At 40.3% G+C, this 17,386-nt stretch overlaps 30 non-coding genes across 30 annotated transcripts; all 30 read left to right on the forward strand.

Annotated features, from left to right (window-relative positions):
- The first annotated feature begins 335 nt into the window (after positions 1-335).
- On the forward strand, positions 336-454 carry LOC130615443 (5S ribosomal RNA). Its single transcript, XR_008976532.1, has one exon. It is a non-coding gene; the product is annotated as a 5S ribosomal RNA (ribosomal RNA).
- A 452-nt stretch (positions 455-906) lies between these two features.
- On the forward strand, positions 907-1,025 carry LOC130615426 (5S ribosomal RNA). Its single transcript, XR_008976514.1, has one exon. It is a non-coding gene; the product is annotated as a 5S ribosomal RNA (ribosomal RNA).
- Positions 1,026-1,475: 450 nt separating this feature from the next.
- Positions 1,476-1,594, forward strand: LOC130619587 (5S ribosomal RNA). Its single transcript, XR_008980325.1, has one exon. It is a non-coding gene; the product is annotated as a 5S ribosomal RNA (ribosomal RNA).
- Positions 1,595-2,044: 450 nt separating this feature from the next.
- On the forward strand, positions 2,045-2,163 carry LOC130619599 (5S ribosomal RNA). The gene has a single exon (XR_008980337.1). It is a non-coding gene; the product is annotated as a 5S ribosomal RNA (ribosomal RNA).
- A 450-nt stretch (positions 2,164-2,613) lies between these two features.
- Positions 2,614-2,732, forward strand: LOC130616259 (5S ribosomal RNA). Its single transcript, XR_008977341.1, has one exon. It is a non-coding gene; the product is annotated as a 5S ribosomal RNA (ribosomal RNA).
- A 450-nt stretch (positions 2,733-3,182) lies between these two features.
- On the forward strand, positions 3,183-3,301 carry LOC130615456 (5S ribosomal RNA). The gene has a single exon (XR_008976545.1). It is a non-coding gene; the product is annotated as a 5S ribosomal RNA (ribosomal RNA).
- A 450-nt stretch (positions 3,302-3,751) lies between these two features.
- LOC130615469 (5S ribosomal RNA) lies at positions 3,752-3,870 on the forward strand. Its single transcript, XR_008976557.1, has one exon. It is a non-coding gene; the product is annotated as a 5S ribosomal RNA (ribosomal RNA).
- A 452-nt stretch (positions 3,871-4,322) lies between these two features.
- Positions 4,323-4,441, forward strand: LOC130619611 (5S ribosomal RNA). Its single transcript, XR_008980350.1, has one exon. It is a non-coding gene; the product is annotated as a 5S ribosomal RNA (ribosomal RNA).
- Positions 4,442-4,891: 450 nt separating this feature from the next.
- On the forward strand, positions 4,892-5,010 carry LOC130615481 (5S ribosomal RNA). The gene has a single exon (XR_008976569.1). It is a non-coding gene; the product is annotated as a 5S ribosomal RNA (ribosomal RNA).
- Positions 5,011-5,460: 450 nt separating this feature from the next.
- Positions 5,461-5,579, forward strand: LOC130619624 (5S ribosomal RNA). The gene has a single exon (XR_008980363.1). It is a non-coding gene; the product is annotated as a 5S ribosomal RNA (ribosomal RNA).
- Positions 5,580-6,029: 450 nt separating this feature from the next.
- On the forward strand, positions 6,030-6,148 carry LOC130615842 (5S ribosomal RNA). The gene has a single exon (XR_008976929.1). It is a non-coding gene; the product is annotated as a 5S ribosomal RNA (ribosomal RNA).
- Positions 6,149-6,599: 451 nt separating this feature from the next.
- Positions 6,600-6,718, forward strand: LOC130616164 (5S ribosomal RNA). The gene has a single exon (XR_008977248.1). It is a non-coding gene; the product is annotated as a 5S ribosomal RNA (ribosomal RNA).
- Positions 6,719-7,168: 450 nt separating this feature from the next.
- On the forward strand, positions 7,169-7,287 carry LOC130615493 (5S ribosomal RNA). Its single transcript, XR_008976581.1, has one exon. It is a non-coding gene; the product is annotated as a 5S ribosomal RNA (ribosomal RNA).
- Positions 7,288-7,730: 443 nt separating this feature from the next.
- LOC130618097 (5S ribosomal RNA) lies at positions 7,731-7,849 on the forward strand. The gene has a single exon (XR_008979172.1). It is a non-coding gene; the product is annotated as a 5S ribosomal RNA (ribosomal RNA).
- A 448-nt stretch (positions 7,850-8,297) lies between these two features.
- On the forward strand, positions 8,298-8,416 carry LOC130616078 (5S ribosomal RNA). The gene has a single exon (XR_008977162.1). It is a non-coding gene; the product is annotated as a 5S ribosomal RNA (ribosomal RNA).
- A 450-nt stretch (positions 8,417-8,866) lies between these two features.
- Positions 8,867-8,985, forward strand: LOC130619636 (5S ribosomal RNA). The gene has a single exon (XR_008980375.1). It is a non-coding gene; the product is annotated as a 5S ribosomal RNA (ribosomal RNA).
- Positions 8,986-9,435: 450 nt separating this feature from the next.
- Positions 9,436-9,554, forward strand: LOC130616946 (5S ribosomal RNA). The gene has a single exon (XR_008978025.1). It is a non-coding gene; the product is annotated as a 5S ribosomal RNA (ribosomal RNA).
- A 450-nt stretch (positions 9,555-10,004) lies between these two features.
- On the forward strand, positions 10,005-10,123 carry LOC130619648 (5S ribosomal RNA). Its single transcript, XR_008980387.1, has one exon. It is a non-coding gene; the product is annotated as a 5S ribosomal RNA (ribosomal RNA).
- Positions 10,124-10,573: 450 nt separating this feature from the next.
- On the forward strand, positions 10,574-10,692 carry LOC130615410 (5S ribosomal RNA). The gene has a single exon (XR_008976500.1). It is a non-coding gene; the product is annotated as a 5S ribosomal RNA (ribosomal RNA).
- Positions 10,693-11,142: 450 nt separating this feature from the next.
- LOC130615505 (5S ribosomal RNA) lies at positions 11,143-11,261 on the forward strand. Its single transcript, XR_008976593.1, has one exon. It is a non-coding gene; the product is annotated as a 5S ribosomal RNA (ribosomal RNA).
- A 451-nt stretch (positions 11,262-11,712) lies between these two features.
- Positions 11,713-11,831, forward strand: LOC130615880 (5S ribosomal RNA). The gene has a single exon (XR_008976966.1). It is a non-coding gene; the product is annotated as a 5S ribosomal RNA (ribosomal RNA).
- Positions 11,832-12,281: 450 nt separating this feature from the next.
- On the forward strand, positions 12,282-12,400 carry LOC130616076 (5S ribosomal RNA). The gene has a single exon (XR_008977161.1). It is a non-coding gene; the product is annotated as a 5S ribosomal RNA (ribosomal RNA).
- A 442-nt stretch (positions 12,401-12,842) lies between these two features.
- Positions 12,843-12,961, forward strand: LOC130616493 (5S ribosomal RNA). The gene has a single exon (XR_008977575.1). It is a non-coding gene; the product is annotated as a 5S ribosomal RNA (ribosomal RNA).
- Positions 12,962-13,411: 450 nt separating this feature from the next.
- Positions 13,412-13,530, forward strand: LOC130616079 (5S ribosomal RNA). The gene has a single exon (XR_008977163.1). It is a non-coding gene; the product is annotated as a 5S ribosomal RNA (ribosomal RNA).
- Positions 13,531-13,980: 450 nt separating this feature from the next.
- On the forward strand, positions 13,981-14,099 carry LOC130619660 (5S ribosomal RNA). The gene has a single exon (XR_008980399.1). It is a non-coding gene; the product is annotated as a 5S ribosomal RNA (ribosomal RNA).
- A 450-nt stretch (positions 14,100-14,549) lies between these two features.
- LOC130615517 (5S ribosomal RNA) lies at positions 14,550-14,668 on the forward strand. The gene has a single exon (XR_008976606.1). It is a non-coding gene; the product is annotated as a 5S ribosomal RNA (ribosomal RNA).
- Positions 14,669-15,118: 450 nt separating this feature from the next.
- On the forward strand, positions 15,119-15,237 carry LOC130615529 (5S ribosomal RNA). Its single transcript, XR_008976618.1, has one exon. It is a non-coding gene; the product is annotated as a 5S ribosomal RNA (ribosomal RNA).
- A 452-nt stretch (positions 15,238-15,689) lies between these two features.
- LOC130615881 (5S ribosomal RNA) lies at positions 15,690-15,808 on the forward strand. The gene has a single exon (XR_008976967.1). It is a non-coding gene; the product is annotated as a 5S ribosomal RNA (ribosomal RNA).
- Positions 15,809-16,258: 450 nt separating this feature from the next.
- Positions 16,259-16,377, forward strand: LOC130617804 (5S ribosomal RNA). Its single transcript, XR_008978880.1, has one exon. It is a non-coding gene; the product is annotated as a 5S ribosomal RNA (ribosomal RNA).
- Positions 16,378-16,828: 451 nt separating this feature from the next.
- LOC130615882 (5S ribosomal RNA) lies at positions 16,829-16,947 on the forward strand. The gene has a single exon (XR_008976969.1). It is a non-coding gene; the product is annotated as a 5S ribosomal RNA (ribosomal RNA).
- Positions 16,948-17,386: the final 439 nt, after the last annotated feature.

Below are 17,386 nucleotides of genomic sequence, written 5' to 3' on the forward strand. Positions count from 1 at the left end.
ACGGCTACAATCGTGCTGCAATAAATGCGCCACGTCGCAAATGAATGGATTACGAGCGTCAGACAAAGAAAATGGCGATGTAGTTACTTTGCTAATTAACTTTGTCATATGAAAATTAAGTCTGAAAGTACCCCAGATTGCCTTCGTTGGAACTTTTTACCGGAAATCTTAAAGCGCATGGTTGTCGTAAATAATGGATAGCGCTTGAAAAGAGCTTTCAAATGCACATAAACACGACCTATTTCGGATAATCCAGTCAAGAAATATGACCTTTAAAATTTAAACCATTTTCGATGTAATGTGCTAATAAATCGCAGATATCTGCCCGTTTGTTTGTCTACGACCATACCACGATGAACACACCTGTTCTCATCCGATCACGGAAGTTAAGCATCGTCGGGCCGGGATAGTACTTGGATGGGGGACCGCCTGGGAACTCCCGGTGTCGTAGGCTATTGACTTTTTCACGTTACATTATTTATCATTACGACTGTGACGTATCTTTTTTACGCAATAGCCGCTGAGTAAATCAAGTAAGAGACATGATTAGAAGTTGCTTTCCCTTAAAAAGGGCTACAATCTTGCTGCAATAAAGTCGCCACGTCGCAAATGAATGGATTACGAGCGTCAGACAAAGTAAATGGCGATGTACTTACTTTGCTAACTAACTTTGTCATATGAAAATTAAGTCTGAAAGTACCCTAGATTGCCTTCGTTGGAACTTTTTACCGGAAATCTTAAAGCGCATGGTTGTCGTAAATAATGGATAGCGTTTAAAAAGAGCTTTCAAATGCACAAAAAAACACGACCTATTTCGGATAAACCAGTCAAGAAATATGATCTTTAAAGCTTAAACCATTTTCGATGTAATGTGCTAATAAATCGTAGATGTCTGCCCGTTTGTTTGTCTACGACCATACCACGATGAACACACCTGTTCTCGTCCGATCACGGAAGTTAAGCATCGTCGGGCCGGGATAGTACTTGGATGGGGAACCGCCTGGGAACTCCTGGTGTCGTAGGCTATTGACTTTTTCACGTTACATTATTAATCATTACGACTGTGACGTATCTTTTTTACGCAATAGCCGCTGAGTAAATCAAGAAAGAGACATGATTAGAAGTTGCTTTCCCAGCAAAACGGCGACAATCGTGCTGCAATAAATGCGCCACGTCGCAAATGAATGGATTACGAGCGTCAGACAAAGAAAATGGCGATGTACTTACTTTGCTAACTAACTTTGTCATATGAAAATTAAGTCTGAAAGTACCCTAGATTGCATTCGTTGGAACTTTTTACCGGAAATCTTAAAGCGCATGGTTGTCGTAAATAATGGATAGCGCTTAAAAAGAGCTTTCAAATGCACATAAACACGAACTATTTCCGATCACCCAGTCAAGAATTATGATCTTTAAAATTTGAACCATTTTCGATGTAATGTGCTAATAAATCGTAGATATCTGCCCGTATGTTTGTCTACGACCATACCACGATGAACACACCTGTTCTCGTCCGATCACGGAAGTTAAGCATCGTCGGGCCGGGATAGTACTTGGATGGGGGACCGCCTGGGAACTCCCGGTGTCGTAGGCTATTGACTTTTTCACGTTACATTATTTATCATTACGACTGTGACGTATCTTTTTTACACAATAGCCGCTGAGTAAATCAAGTAGGAGACATGATTAGAAGTTGCTTTCCCTTAAAAAGGGCTACAATCTTGCTGCAATAAATGCGCCACGTCGCAAATGAATGGATTACGAGCGTCAGACAAAGAAAATGGCGATGTACTTAGTTTGCTAACTAACTTTGTCATATGAAAATTAAGTCTGAAAGTAGCCTAGATTGCATTCGTTGGAACTTTTTACCGGAAATCTTAAAGCGCATGGTTGTCGTAAATAATGAATAGCACTTAAAAAGAGCTTTCAAATGCACATAAACACGACCTATTTCGGATAAACCAGTCAAGAAATATGATCTTTAAAGCTTAAACCATTTTCGATGTAATGTGCTAATAAATCGTAGATATCTGCCCGTTTGTTTGTCTACGACCATACCACGATGAACACACCTGTTCTCGTCCGATCACGGAAGTTAAGCATCGTCGGGCCGGGATAGTACTTGGATGGGGGACCGCCTGGGAACTCCCGGTGTCGTAGGCTATTGACTTTTTCACGTTACATTATTTATCATTACGACTGTGACGTATCTTTTTTACGCAATAGCCGCTGAGTAAATCAAGAAAGAGACATGATTAGAAGTTGCTTTCCCAGAAAAATGGCTACAATCGTGCTGCAATAAATGCGCCACGTCGCAAATGAATGGATTACGAGCGTCAGACAAAGTAAATGGCGATGTACTTACTTTGCTAACTAACTTTGTCATATGAAAATTAAGTCTGAAAGTACCCTAAATTGCCTTCGTTGGAACTTTTTACCGGAAATTTTAAAGCGCATTATTGTCGTAAAGAATCGATAGCGCTTAAAAAAAGCTTTCAAATGCACATAAACACGAACTATTTCCGATCACCCAGTCCAGAATTATGATCTTTAAAATTTGAACCATTTTCGATGTAATGTGCTAATAAATCGTAGATATCTGCCCGTATGTTTCTCTACGACCATACCACGATGAACACACCTGTTCTCGTCCGATCACGGAAGTTAAGCATCGTCGGGCCGGGATAGTACTTGGATGGGGGACCGCCTGGGAACTCCCGGTGTCGTAGGCTATTGACTTTTTCACGTTACATTATTAATCATTACGACTGTGACGTATATTTTTTACGCAATAGCCGCTGAGTAAATCAAGAAAGAGACATGATTAGAAGTTGCTTTCCCAGCAAAACGGCTACAATCGTGCTGCAATAAATGCGCCACGTCGCAAATGAATGGATTACGAGCGTCAGACAAAGAAAATGGCGATGTACTTACTTTGCTAACTAACTTTGTCATATGAAAATTAAGTCTGAAAGTACCCTAGATTGCATTCGTTGGAACTTTTTACCGGAAATCTTAAAGCGCATGGTTGTCGTAAATAATGGATAGCGCTTAAAAAGAGCTTTCAAATGCACATAAACACGAACTATTTCCGATCACCCAGTCAAGAATTATGATCTTTAAAATTTGAACCATTTTCGATGTAATGTGCTAATAAATCGTAGATATCTGCCCGTTTGTTTGTCTACGACCATACCACGATGAACACACCTGTTCTCATCCGATCACGGAAGTTAAGCATCGTCGGGCCGGGATAGTACTTGGATGGGGGACCGCCTGGGAACTCCCGGTGTCGTAGGCTATTGACTTTTTCACGTTACATTATTTATCATTACGACTGTGACGTATCTTTTTTACGCAATAGCCGCTGAGTAAATCAAGTAAGAGACATGATTAGAAGTTGCTTTCCCAGAAAAACGGCTACAATCGTGCTGCAATAAATGCGCCACGTCGCAAATGAATGGATTACGAGCGTCAGACAAAGGAAATGGCGATGTACTTACTTTGCTAATTAACTTTGTCATATGAAAATTAAGTCTGAAAGTACCCCAGATTGCCTTCGTTGGAACTTTTTACCGGAAATCTTAAAGCGCATGGTTGTCGTAAATAATGTATAGCGCTTGAAAAGAGCTTTCAAATGCACATAAACACGACCTATTTCGGATAATCCAGTCAAGAAATATGACCTTTAAAGTTTAAACCATTTTCGATGTAATGTGCTAATAAATCGCAGATATCTGCCCGTTTGTTTGTCTACGACCATACCACGATGAACACACCTGTTCTCATCCGATCACGGAAGTTAAGCATCGTCGGGCCGGGATAGTACTTGGATGGGGGACCGCCTGGGAACTCCCGGTGTCGTAGGCTATTGACTTTTTCACGTTACATTATTTATCATTACGACTGTGACGTATCTTTTTTACGCAATAGCCGCTGAGTAAATCAAGTAAGAGACATGATTAGAAGTTGCTTTCCCTTAAAAAGGGCTACAATCTTGCTGCAATAAAGTCGCCACGTCGCAAATGAATGGATTACGAGCGTCAGACAAAGTAAATGGCGATGTACTTACTTTGCTAACTAACTTTGTCATATGAAAATTAAGTCTGAAAGTACCCTAAATTGCCTTCGTTAGAACTTTTTACCGGAAATCTTAAAGCGCATGGTTGTCGTAAATAATGGATAGCGTTTAAAAAGAGCTTTCAAATGCACAAAAAAACACGACCTATTTCGGATAATCCAGTCAAGAAATATGATCTTTGAAGTTTAAACCATTTTCGATGTAATGTGCTAATAAATCGTAGATGTCTGCCCGTTTGTTTGTCTACGACCATACCACGATGAACACACCTGTTCTCGTCCGATCACGGAAGTTAAGCATCGTCGGGCCGGGATAGTACTTGGATGGGGGACCGCCTGGGAACTCCCGGTGTCGTAGGCTATTGACTTTTTCACGTTACATTATTAATCATTACGACTGTGACGTATCTTTTTTACGCAATAGCCGCTGAGTAAATCAAGAAAGAGACATGATTAGAAGTTGCTTTCCCAGCAAAACGGCTACAATCGTGCTGCAGTAAATGCGCCACGTCTCAAATGAATGGATTACGAGCGTCAGACAAAGAAAATGGCGATGTACTTACTTTGCTAACTAACTTTGTCATATGAAAATTAAGTCTGAAAGTACCCTAGATTGCATTCGTTAGAACTTTTTACCGGAAATCTTAAAGCGCATGGTTGTCGTAAATAATGGATAGCGCTTAAAAAGAGCTTTCAAATGCACATAAACACGACCTATTTCGGATAATCCAGTCAAGAAATATGACCTTTAAAGTTTAAACCATTTTCGATGTAATGTGCTAATAAATCGTAGATATCTGCCCGTTTGTTTGTCTACGACCATACCACGATGAACACACCTGTTCTCATCCGATCACGGAAGTTAAGCATCGTCGGGCCGGGATAGTACTTGGATGGGGGACCGCCTGGGAACTCCCGGTGTCGTAGGCTATTGACTTTTTCACGTCACATTATTTATCATTACGACTGTGACGTATCTTTTTTACGCAATAGCCGCTGAGTAAATCAAGTAAGAGACATGATTAGAAGTTGCTTTCCCTTAAAAAGGGCTACAATCTATCTGCAATAAATGCGCCACGTCGCAAATGAATGGATTAAGAGCGTCAGACAAAGAAAATGGCGATGTACTTAGTTTGCTAACTAACTTTGTCATATGAAAATTAAGTCTGAAAGTAGCCTAGATTGCATTCGTTGGAACTTTTTACCGGAAATCTTAAAGCGCATGGTTGTCGTAAATAATGAATAGCGCTTAAAAAGAGCTTTCAAATGCACTTAAACACGACCTATTTCGGATAAACCAGTCAAGAAATATGATCTTTAAAGCTTAAACCATTTTCGATGTAATGTGCTAATAAATCGTAGATATCTGCCCGTTTGTTTGTCTACGACCATACCACGATGAACACACCTGTTCTCGTCCGATCACGGAAGTTAAGCATCGTCGGGCCGGGATAGTACTTGGATGGGGGACCGCCTGGGAACTCCCGGTGTCGTAGGCTATTGACTTTTTCACGTTACATTATTTATCATTACGACTGCGACGTATCTTTTTTACGCAATAGCCGCTGAGTAAATCAAGAAAGAGACATGATTAGAAGTTGCTTTCCCAGAAAAACGGCTACAATCGTGCTGCAATAAATGCGCCACGTCGCAAATGAATGGATTACGAGCGTCAGACAAAGTAAATGGCGATGTACTTACTTTGCTAACTAACTTTGTCATATGAAAATTAAGTCTGAAAGTACCCTAAATTGCCTTCGTTGGAACTTTTTACCGGAAATCTTAAAGCGCATTATTGTCGTAAATAATGGATAGCGCTTAAAAAGAGCTTTCAAATGCACATAAACACGACCTATTTCGGATAATCCAGTCAAGAAATATGACCTTTAAAGTTTAAACCATTTTCGATGTAATGTGCTAATAAATCGTAGATATCTGCCCGTTTGTTTGTCTACGACCATACCACGATGAACACACCTGTTCTCGTCCGATCACGGAAGTTAAGCATCGTCGGGCCGGGATAGTACTTGGATGGGGTACCGCCTGGGAACTCCCGGTGTCGTAGGCTATTGACTTTTTCACGTCACATTATTTATCATTACGACTGTGACGTATCTTTTTTACGCAATAGCTGCTGAGTAAATCAAGAAAGAGACATGATTAGAAGTTGCTTTCCCAGAAAAAACGGCTACAATCGTGCTGCAATAAATGCGCCACGTCGCAAATGAATGGATTACGAGCGTCAGACAAAGTAAATGGCGATGTACTTACTTTCCTAACTAACTTTGTCATATGAAAATTAAGTCTGAAAGTACCCTAAATTGCCTTCGTTGGAACTTTTTACCGGAAATCTTAAAGCGCATTATTGTCGTAAATAATGGATAGCGCTTAAAAAGAGCTTTCAAATGCACATAAACACGACCTATTTCGGATAATCCAGTCAAGAAATATGACCTTTAAAGTTTAAACCATTTTCGATGTAATGTGCTAATAAATCGTAGACATCTGCCTGTTTGCTTGTCTACGACCATACCACGATGAACACACCTGTTCTCATCCGATCACGAAAGTTAAGCATCGTCGGGCCGGGATAGTACTTGGCTGGGGGACCGCCTGGGAACTCCCGGTGTCGTAGGCTATTGACTTTTTCACGTCACATTATTTATCATTACGACTGTGACGTATCTTTTTTACGCAATAGCCGCTGCGTAAATCAAGTAAGAGACATGATTAGAAGTTGCTTTCCCTTAAAAAGGGCTACAATCTTGCTGCAATAAATGCGCCACGTCGCAAATGAATGGATTAAGAGCGTCAGACAAAGAAAATGGCGATGTAGTTACTTTGCTAATTAACTTTGTCATATGAAAATTAAGTCTGAAAGTACCCCAGATTGCCTTCGTTGGAACTTTTTACCGGAAATCTTAAAGCGCATGGTTGTCGTAAATAATGGATAGCGCTTGAAAAGAGCTTTCAAATGCACATAAACACGACCTATTTCGGATAATCCAGTCAAGAAATATGACCTTTAAAGTTTAAACCATTTTCGATGTAATGTGCTAATAAATCGTAGATATCTGCCCGTTTGTTTGTCTACGACCATACCACGATGAACACACCTGTTCTCATCCGATCACGGAAGTTAAGCATCGTCGGGCCGGGATAGTACTTGGATGGGGGACCGCCTGGGAACTCCCGGTGTCGTAGGCTATTGACTTTTTCACGTTACATTATTTATCATTACGACTGTGACGTATCTTTTTTACGCAATAGCCGCTGAGTAAATCAAGTAAGAGGCATGATTAGAAGTTGCTTTCTTTTAAAAAGGGCTTGCTGCAACAAATGCGCCACGTCGCAAATGAATGGATTAAGAGCGTCAGACAAAGAAAATGGCGATGTAGTTACTTTGCTAATTAACTTTTTCATATGAAAATTAAGTCTGAAAGTACCCCAGATTGCCTTCGTAGGAACTTTTTACCGGAAATCTTAAAGCGCATGGTTGTCGTAAATAATGGATAGCGCTTGAAAAGAGCTTTCAAATGCACATAAACACTACCTATTTCGGATAATCCAGTCAAGAAATATGACCTTTAAAGTTTAAACCATTTTCGATGTAATGTGCTAATAAATCGTAGATATCTGCCCATTTGTTTGTCTACGACCATACCACGATGAACACACCTGTTCTCATCCGATCACGGAAGTTAAGCATCGTCGGGCCCGGATAGTACTTGGATGGGGGACCGCCTGGGAACTCCCGGTGTCGTAGGCTATTGACTTTTTCACGTCACATTATTTATCATTACGACTGTGACGTATATTTTACGCAATAGCCGCTGAGTAAATCAAGTAAGAGACATGATTAGAAGTTGCTTTCCCTTAAAAAGGGCTACAATCTTGCTGCAATAAATGCGCCACGTCGCAAATGAATGGATTAAGAGCGTCAGACAAAGAAAATGGCGATGTAGTTACTTTGCTAATTAACTTTGTTATATGAAAATTAAGTCTGAAAGTACCCCAGATTGCCTTCGTTGGAACTTTTTACCAGAAATCTTAAAGCGCATGGTTGTCGTAAATAATGGATAGCGCTTGAAATGAGCTTTCAAATGCACATAAACACGAACTATTTCCGATCACCCAGTCAAGAATTATGATCTTTAAAATTTGAACCATTTTCGATGTAATGTGCTAATAAATCGTAGATATCTACCCGTATGTTTGTCTACGACCATACCACGATGAACACACCTGTTCTCGTCCGATCACGGAAGTTAAGCATCGTCGGGCCGGGATAGTATTTGGATGGGGGACCGCCTGGGAACTCCCGGTGTCGTAGGCTATTGACTTTTTCACGTTACATTATTTATCATTACGACTGTGACGTATCTTTTTTACGCAATAGCCGCTGAGTAAATCAAGAAAGAGATATGAGTAGAAATTGCTTTCTCAGCAAAACGGCTACAATCGTGCTGCAATAAATGCTACACGTCGCAAATGAATGGATTACGAGCGTCAGACAAAGAAAATGGCGATGTACTTAGTTTGCTAACTAACTTTGTCATATGAAAATTAAGTCTGAAAGTAGCCTAGATTGCATTCGTTGGAACTTTTTACCGGAAATTTTAAAGCGCATGGTTGTCGTAAATAATGAATAGCGCTTAAAAAGAGCTTTCAAATGCACATAAACACGACCTATTTCGGATAAACCAGTCAAGAAATATGATCTTTAAAGCTTAAACCATTTTCGATGTAATGTGCTAATAAATAGTAGATATCTGCCCGTTTGTTTGTCTACGACCATACCACGATGAACACACCTGTTCTCGTCCGATCACGGAAGTTAAGCATCGTCGGGCCGGGATAGTACTTGGATGGGGGACCGCCTGGGAACTCCCGGTGTCGTAGGCTATTGACTTTTTCACGTTACATTATTTATCATTACGACTGTGACGTATCTTTTTTACGCAATAGCCGCTGAGTCAATCAAGAAAGAGACATGATTAGAAGTTGCTTTCCCAGAAAAACGGCTACAATCGTGCTGCAATAAATGCGCCACGTCGCAAATGAATGGATTACGAGCGTCAGACAAAGTAAATGGCAATGTACTTACTTTGCTAACTAACTTTGTCATATGAAAATTAAGTCTGAAAGTACCCTAAATTGCCTTCGTTGGAACTTTTTACCGGAAATCTTAAAGCGCATTATTGTCGTAAATAATGGATAGCGCTTAAAAAGAGCTTTCAAATGCACATAAACACGACCTATTTCGGATAATCCAGTCAAGAAATATGACCTTTAAAGTTTAAACCATTTTCGATGTAATGTGCTAATAAATCGTAGACATCTGCCCATTTGTTTGTCTACGACCATACCTCGATGAACACACCTGTTCTCATCCGATCACGGAAGTTAAGCATCCTCGGGCCGGGATAGTACTTGGATGGGGTACCGCCTGGGAACTCCCGGTGTCGTAGGCTATTGACTTTTTCACGTCACATTATTTATCATTACGACTGTGACGTATCTTTTTTACGCAATAGCCGCTGAGTAAATCAAGTAAGAGACATGATTAGAAGTTGCTTTCCCTTAAAAAGGGCTACAATCCTGCTGCAATAAATGCGCCACGTCGCAAATGAATGGATTAAGAGGGTCAGACAAAGAAAATGGCGATGTAGTTACTTTGCTAATTAACTTTGTCATATGAAAATTAAGTCTGAAAGTACCCCAGATTGCCTTCGTTGGAACTTTTTACCGGAAATCTTAAAGCGCATGGTTGTCGTAAATAATGAATAGCGCTTAAAAAGAGCTTTCAAATGCACATAAACACGACCTATTTCGGATAAACCAGTCAAGAAATATGATCTTTAAAGCTTAAACCATTTTCGATGTAATGTGCTAATAAATCGTAGATATCTGCCCGTTTGTTTGTCTACGACCATACCACGATGAACACACCTGTTCTCGTCCGATCACGGAAGTTAAGCATCGTCGGGCCGGGATAGTACTTGGATGGGGGACCGCCTGGGAACTCCCGGTGTCGTAGGCTATTGACTTTTTCACGTTACATTATTTATCATTACGACTGTGACGTATCTTTTTTACGCAATAGCCGCTGAGTAAATCAAGAAAGAGACATGATTAGAAGTTGCTTTCGCAGAAAAACGGCTACAATCGTGCTGCAATAAATGCGCCACGTCGCAAATGAATGGATTACGAGCGTCAGACAAAGTAAATGGCAATGTACTTACTTTGCTAACTAACTTTGTCATATGAAAATTAAGTCTGAAAGTACCCTAAATTGCCTTCGTTGGAACTTTTTACCGGAAATCTTAAAGCGCATTATTGTCGTAAATAATGGATAGCGCTTAAAAAGAGCTTTCAAATGCACATAAACACGACCTATTTCGGATAATCCAGTCAAGAAATATGACCTTTAAAGTTTAAACCATTTTCGATGTAATGTGCTAATAAATCGTAGACATCTGCCCGTTTGTTTGTCTACGACCATACCACGATGAACACACCTGTTCTCATCCGATCACGGAAGTTAAGCATCGTCGGGCCGGGATAGTACTTGGATGGGGTACCGCCTGGGAACTCCCGGTGTCGTAGGCTATTGACTTTTTCACGTCACATTTTTTATCATTACGACTGTGACGTATCTTTTTTACGCAATAGCCGCTGAGTAAATCAAGTAAGAGACATGATTAGAAGTTGCTTTCCCTTAAAAAGGGCTACAATCCTGCTGCAATAAATGCGCCACGTCGCAAATGAATGGATTAAGAGGGTCAGACAAAGAAAATGGCGATGTAGTTACTTTGCTAATTAACTTTGTCATATGAAAATTAAGTCTGAAAGTACCCCAGATTGCCTTCGTTGGAACTTTTTACCGGAAATCTTAAAGCGCATGGTTGTCGTAAATAATGGATAGCGCTTGAAAAGAGCTTTCAAATGCACATAAACACGACCTATTTCGGATAATCCAGTCAAGAAATATGACCTTTAAAGTTTAAACCATTTTCGATGTAATGTGCTAATAAATCGTTGATATCTGCCCGTTTGTTTGTCTACGACCATACCACGATGAACACACCTGTTCTCATCCGATCACGGAAGTTAAGCATCGTCGGGCCGGGATAGTACTTGGATGGGGGACCGCCTGGGAACTCCCGGTGTCGTAGGCTATTGACTTTTTCACGTTACATTATTTATCATTACGACTGTGACGTATCTTTTTTACGCAATAGCCGCTGAGTAAATCAAGTAAGAGACATGATTAGAAGTTGCTTTCCCAGAAAAACGGCTACAATCGTGCTGCAATAAATGCGCCACGTCGCAAATGAATGGATTACGAGCGTCAGACAAAGTAAATGGCGATGTACTTACTTTGCTAACTAACTTTGTCATATGAAAATTAAGTCTGAAAGTACCCTAAATTGCCTTCGTTGGAACTTTTTACCGGAAATCTTAAAGCGCGTGCAGTCGTAAATAATGGATAGCGCTTAAAAAGAGCTTTCAAATGCACAAAAAAACACGACCTATTTCGGATAATCCAGTCAAGAAATATGATCTTTGAAGTTTAAACCATTTTCGATGTAATGTGCTAATAAATCGTAGATGTCTGCCCGTTTGTTTGTCTACGACGATACCACGATGAACACACCTGTTCTCGTCCGATCACGGAAGTTAAGCATCGTCGGGCCGGGATAGTACTTGGATGGGGGACCGCCTGGGAACTCCCGGTGTCGTAGGCTATTGACTTTTTCACGTTACATTATTAATCATTACGACTGTGACGTATCTTTTTTACGCAATAGCTGCTGAGTAAATCAAGAAAGAGACATGATTAGAAGTTGCTTTCCCAGCAAAACGGCTACAATCGTGATGCAATAAATGCGCCACGTCGCAAATGAATGGATTACGAGCGTCAGACAAAGAAAATGGCGATGTACTTACTTTGCTAACTAACTTTGTCATATGAAAATTAAGTCTGAAAGTACCCTAGATTGCATTCGTTGGAACTTTTTACCGGAAATCTTAAAGCGCATGGTTGTCGTAAATAATGGATAGCGCTTAAAAAGAGCTTTCAAATGCACATAAACACGACCTATTTCGGATAAACCAGTCAAGAAATATGATCTTTAAAGCTTAAACCATTTTCGATGTAATGTGCTAATAAATCGTAGATATCTGCCCGTTTGTTTGTCTACGACCATACCACGATGAACTCACCTGTTCTCGTCCGATCACGGAAGTTAAGCATCGTCGGGCCGGGATAGTATTTGGATGGGGGACCGCCTGGAAACTCCTGGTGTCGTAGGCTATTGACTTTTTCACGTTACATTATTTATCATTACGACTGTGACGTATTTTTTTACGCAATAGCCGCTGAGTAAATCAAGTAAGAGACATGATTAGAAGTTGCTTCCCTTTAAAAAGGGCTTGCTGCAATAAATGCGCCACGTCGCAAATGAATGGATTAAGAGCGTCAGACAAAGAAAATGGCGATGTAGTTACTTTGCTAATTAACTTTTTCATATGAAAATTAAGTCTGAAAGTACCCCAGATTGCCTTCGTAGGAACTTTTTACCGGAAATCTTAAAGCGCATGGTTGTCGTAAATAATGGATAGCGCTTGAAAAGAGCTTTCAAATGCACATAAACACGACCTATTTCGGATAATCCAGTCAAGAAATATGACCTTTAAAGTTTAAACCATTTTCGATGTAATGTGCTAATAAATCGTAGATATCTGCCCATTTGTTTGTCTACGACCATACCACGATGAACACACCTGTTCTCATCCGATCACGGAAGTTAAGCATCGTCGGGCCCAGATAGTACTTGGATGGGGGACCGTCTGGGAACTCCCGGTGTCGTAGGCTATTGACTTTTTCACGTCACATTATTTATCATTACGACTGTGACGTATCTTTTTTACGCAATAGCCGCTGAGTAAATCAAGTAAGAGACATGATTAGAAGTTGCTTTCCCTTAAAAAGGGCTACAATCTTGCTGCAATAAATGCGCCACGTCGCAAATGAATGGATTAAGAGCGTCAGACAAAGAAAATGGCGATGTAGTTACTTTGCTAATTAACTTTGTTATATGAAAATTAAGTCTGAAAGTACCCCAGATTGCCTTCGTTGGAAATTTTTACCGGAAATCTTAAAGCGCATGGTTGTCGTAAATAATGGATAGCGCTTGAAAAGAGCTTTCAAATGCACATAAACACGAACTATTTCCGATCACCCAGTCAAGAATTATGATCTTTAAAATTTGAACCATTTTCGATGTAATGTGCTAATAAATCGTAGATATCTACCCGTATGTTTGTCTACGACCATACCACGATGAACACACCTGTTCTCGTCCGATCACGGAAGTTAAGCATCGTCGGGCCGGGATAGTATTTGGATGGGGGACCGCCTGGGAACTCCCGGTGTCGTAGGCTATTGACTTTTTCACGTTACATTATTTATCATTACGACTGTGACGTATCTTTTTTACGCAATAGCCGCTGAGTAAATCAAGAAAGAGATATGAGTAGAAATTGCTTTCTCAGCAAAACGGCTACAATCGTGCTGCAATAAATGCTACACGTCGCAAATGAATGGATTACGAGCGTCAGACAAAGAAAATGGCGATGTACTTAGTTTGCTAACTAACTTTGTCATATGAAAATTAAGTCTGAAAGTAGCCTAGATTGCATTCGTTGGAACTTTTTACCGGAAATCTTAAAGCGCATGGTTGTCGTAAATAATGAATAGCGCTTAAAAAGAGCTTTCAAATGCACATAAACACGACCTATTTCGGATAAACCAGTCAAGAAATATGATCTTTAAAGCTTAAACCATTTTCGATGTAATGTGCTAATAAATCGTAGATATCTGCCCGTTTGTTTGTCTACGACCATACCACGATGAACACACCTGTTCTCGTCCGATCACGGAAGTTAAGCATCGTCGGGCCGGGATAGTACTTGGATGGGGGACCGCCTGGGAACTCCCGGTGTCGTAGGCTATTGACTTTTTCACGTTACATTATTTATCATTACGACTGTGACGTATCTTTTTTACGCAATAGCCGCTGAGTAAATCAAGAAAGAGACATGATTAGAAGTTGCTTTCCCAGAAAAACGGCTACAATCGTGCTGCAATAAATGCACCACGTCGCAAATGAATGGATTACGAGCGTCAGACAAAGTAAATGGCAATGTACTTACTTTGCTAACTAACTTTGTCATATGAAAATTAAGTCTGAAAGTACCCTAAATTGCCTTCGTTGGAACTTTTTACCGGAAATCTTAAAGCGCATTATTGTCGTAAATAATGGATAGCGCTTAAAAAGAGCTTTCAAATGCACATAAACACGACCTATTTCGGATAATCCAGTCAAGAAATATGACCTTTAAAGTTTAAACCATTTTCGATGTAATGTGCTAATAAATCGTAGACATCTGCCCGTTTGTTTGTCTACGACCATACCACGATGAACACACCTGTTCTCATCCGATCACGGAAGTTAAGCATCGTCGGGCCGGGATAGTACTTGGATGGGGGACCGCCTGGGAACTCCCGGTGTCGTAGGCTATTGACTTTTTCACGTCACATTATTTATCATTACGACTGTGACGTATCTTTTTTACGCAATAGCCGCTGAGTAAATCAAGTAAGAGACATGATTAGAAGTTGCTTTCCCAGAAAAACGGCTACAATCGTGCTGCAATAAATGCGCCACGTCGCAAATGAATGGATTACGAGCGTCAGACAAAGTAAATGGCGATGTACTTACTTTGCTAACTAACTTTGTCATATGAAAATTAAGTCTGAAAGTACCCTAAATTGCCTTCGTTGGAACTTTTTACCGGAAATCTTAAAGCGCATTATTGTCGTAAATAATGGATAGCGCTTAAAAAGAGCTTTCAAATGCACATAAACACGACCTATTTCGGATAATCCAGTCAAGAAATATGTCCTTTAAAGTTTAAACCATTTTCGATGTAATGTGCTAATAAATCGTAGATATCTGCCTGTTTGCTTGTCTACGACCATACCACGATGAACACACCTGTTCTCATCCGATCACGGAAGTTAAGCATCGTCGGGCCGGGATAGTACTTGGATGGGGGACCGCCTGGGAACTCCCGGTGTCGTAGGCTATTGACTTTTTCACGTCACATTATTTATCATTACGACTGTGACGTATCTTTTTTACGCAATAGCCGCTGAGTAAATCAAGTAAGAGACATGATTAGAAGTTGCTTTCCCTTAAAAAGGGCTACAATCTTGCTGCAATAAATTCGCCACGTCGCAAATGAATGGATTACGAGCGTCAGACAAAGTAAATGGCGATGTATTTACTTTGCTAACTAACTTTGTCATATGAAAATTAAGTCTGAAAGTACCCTAATTTGCCTTCGTTGGAACTTTTTACCGGAAATCTTAAAGCGCATGGTTGTCGTAAATAATGGATAGCGCTTAAAAAGAGCTTTCAAATGCACAAAAAAACACGACCTATTTCGGATAATCCAGTCAAGAAATATGATCTTTGAAGTTTAAACCATTTTCGATGTAATGTGCTAATAAATCGTAGATGTCTGCCCGTTTGTTTGTCTACGACGATACCACGATGAACACACCTGTTCTCGTCCGATCACGGAAGTTAAGCATCGTCGGGCCGGGATAGTACTTGGATGGGGGACCGCCTGGGAACTCCCGGTGTCGTAGGCTATTGACTTTTTCACGTTACATTATTAATCATTACGACTGTGACGTATCTTTTTTACGCAAGAGCCGCTGAGTAAATCAAGAAAGAGACATGATTAGAAGTTGCTTTCCCAGCAAAACGGCTACAATCGTGCTGCAATAAATGCGCCACGTCGCAAATGAATGGATTACGAGCGTCAGACAAAGAAAATGGCGATGTACTTACTTTGCTAACTAACTTTGTCATATGAAAATTAAGTCTGAAAGTACCCTAGATTGCATTCGTTGGAACTTTTTACCGGAAATCTTAAAGCGCATGGTTGTCGTAAATAATGGATAGCGCTTAAAAAGAGCTTTCAAATGCACATAAACACGACCTATTTCGGATAAACCAGTCAAGAAATATGATCTTTAAAGCTTAAACCATTTTCGATGTAATGTGCTAATAAATCGTAGATATCTGCTCGTTTGTTTGTCTACGACCATACCACGATGAACTCACCTGTTCTCGTCCAATCACGGAAGTTAAGCATCGTCGGGCCGGGATAGTACTTGGATGGGGGACCGCCTGGAAACTCCTGGTGTCGTAGGCTATTGACTTTTTCACGTTACATTATTTATCATTACGACTGTGACGTATTTTTTTACGCAATAGCCGCTGAGTAAATCAAGTAAGAGACATGATTAGAAGTTGCTTTCCCTTAAAAAGGGCTACAATCTTGCTGCAATAAATTCGCCACGTCGCAAATGAATGGATTACGAGCGTCAGACAAAGTAAATGGCGATGTATTTACTTTGCTAACTAACTTTGTCATATGAAAATTAAGTCTGAAAGTACCCTAAATTGCCTTCGTTGGAACTTTTTACCGGAAATCTTAAAGCGCATGGTTGTCGTAAATAATGGATAGCGCTTAAAAAGAGCTTTCAAATGCACAAAAAAACACGACCTATTTCGGATAATCCAGTCAAGAAATATGATCTTTGAAGTTTAAACCATTTTCGATGTAATGTGCTAATAAATCGTAGATGTCTGCCCGTTTGTTTGTCTACGACGATACCACGATGAACACACCTGTTCTCGTCCGATCACGGAAGTTAAGCATCGTCGGGCCGGGATAGTACTTGGATGGGGGACCGCCTGGGAACTCCCGGTGTCGTAGGCTATTGACTTTTTCACGTTACATTATTAATCATTACGACTGTGACGTATCTTTTTTACGCAAGAGCCGCTGAGTAAATCAAGAAAGAGACATGATTAGAAGTTGCTTTTCCAGCAAAACGGCTACAATCGTGCTGCAATAAATGCGCCACGTCGCAAATGAATGGATTACGAGCGTCAGACAAAGAAAATGGCGATGTACTTACTTTGCTAACTAACTTTGTCATATGAAAATTAAGTCTGAAAGTACCCTAGATTGCATTCGTTGGAACTTTTTACCGGAAATCTTAAAGCGCATGGTTGTCGTAAATAATGGATAGCGCTTAAAAAGAGCTTTCAAATGCACATAAACACGACCTATTTCGGATAAACCAGTCAAGAAATATGATCTTTAAAGCTTAAACCATTTTCGATGTAATGTGCTAATAAATCGTAGATATCTG

This window comes from Hydractinia symbiolongicarpus, chromosome 11 (genome assembly GCF_029227915.1).
Source record: "Hydractinia symbiolongicarpus strain clone_291-10 chromosome 11, HSymV2.1, whole genome shotgun sequence".
Classification (NCBI taxonomy): Eukaryota; Metazoa; Cnidaria; class Hydrozoa; order Anthoathecata; family Hydractiniidae; genus Hydractinia; species Hydractinia symbiolongicarpus.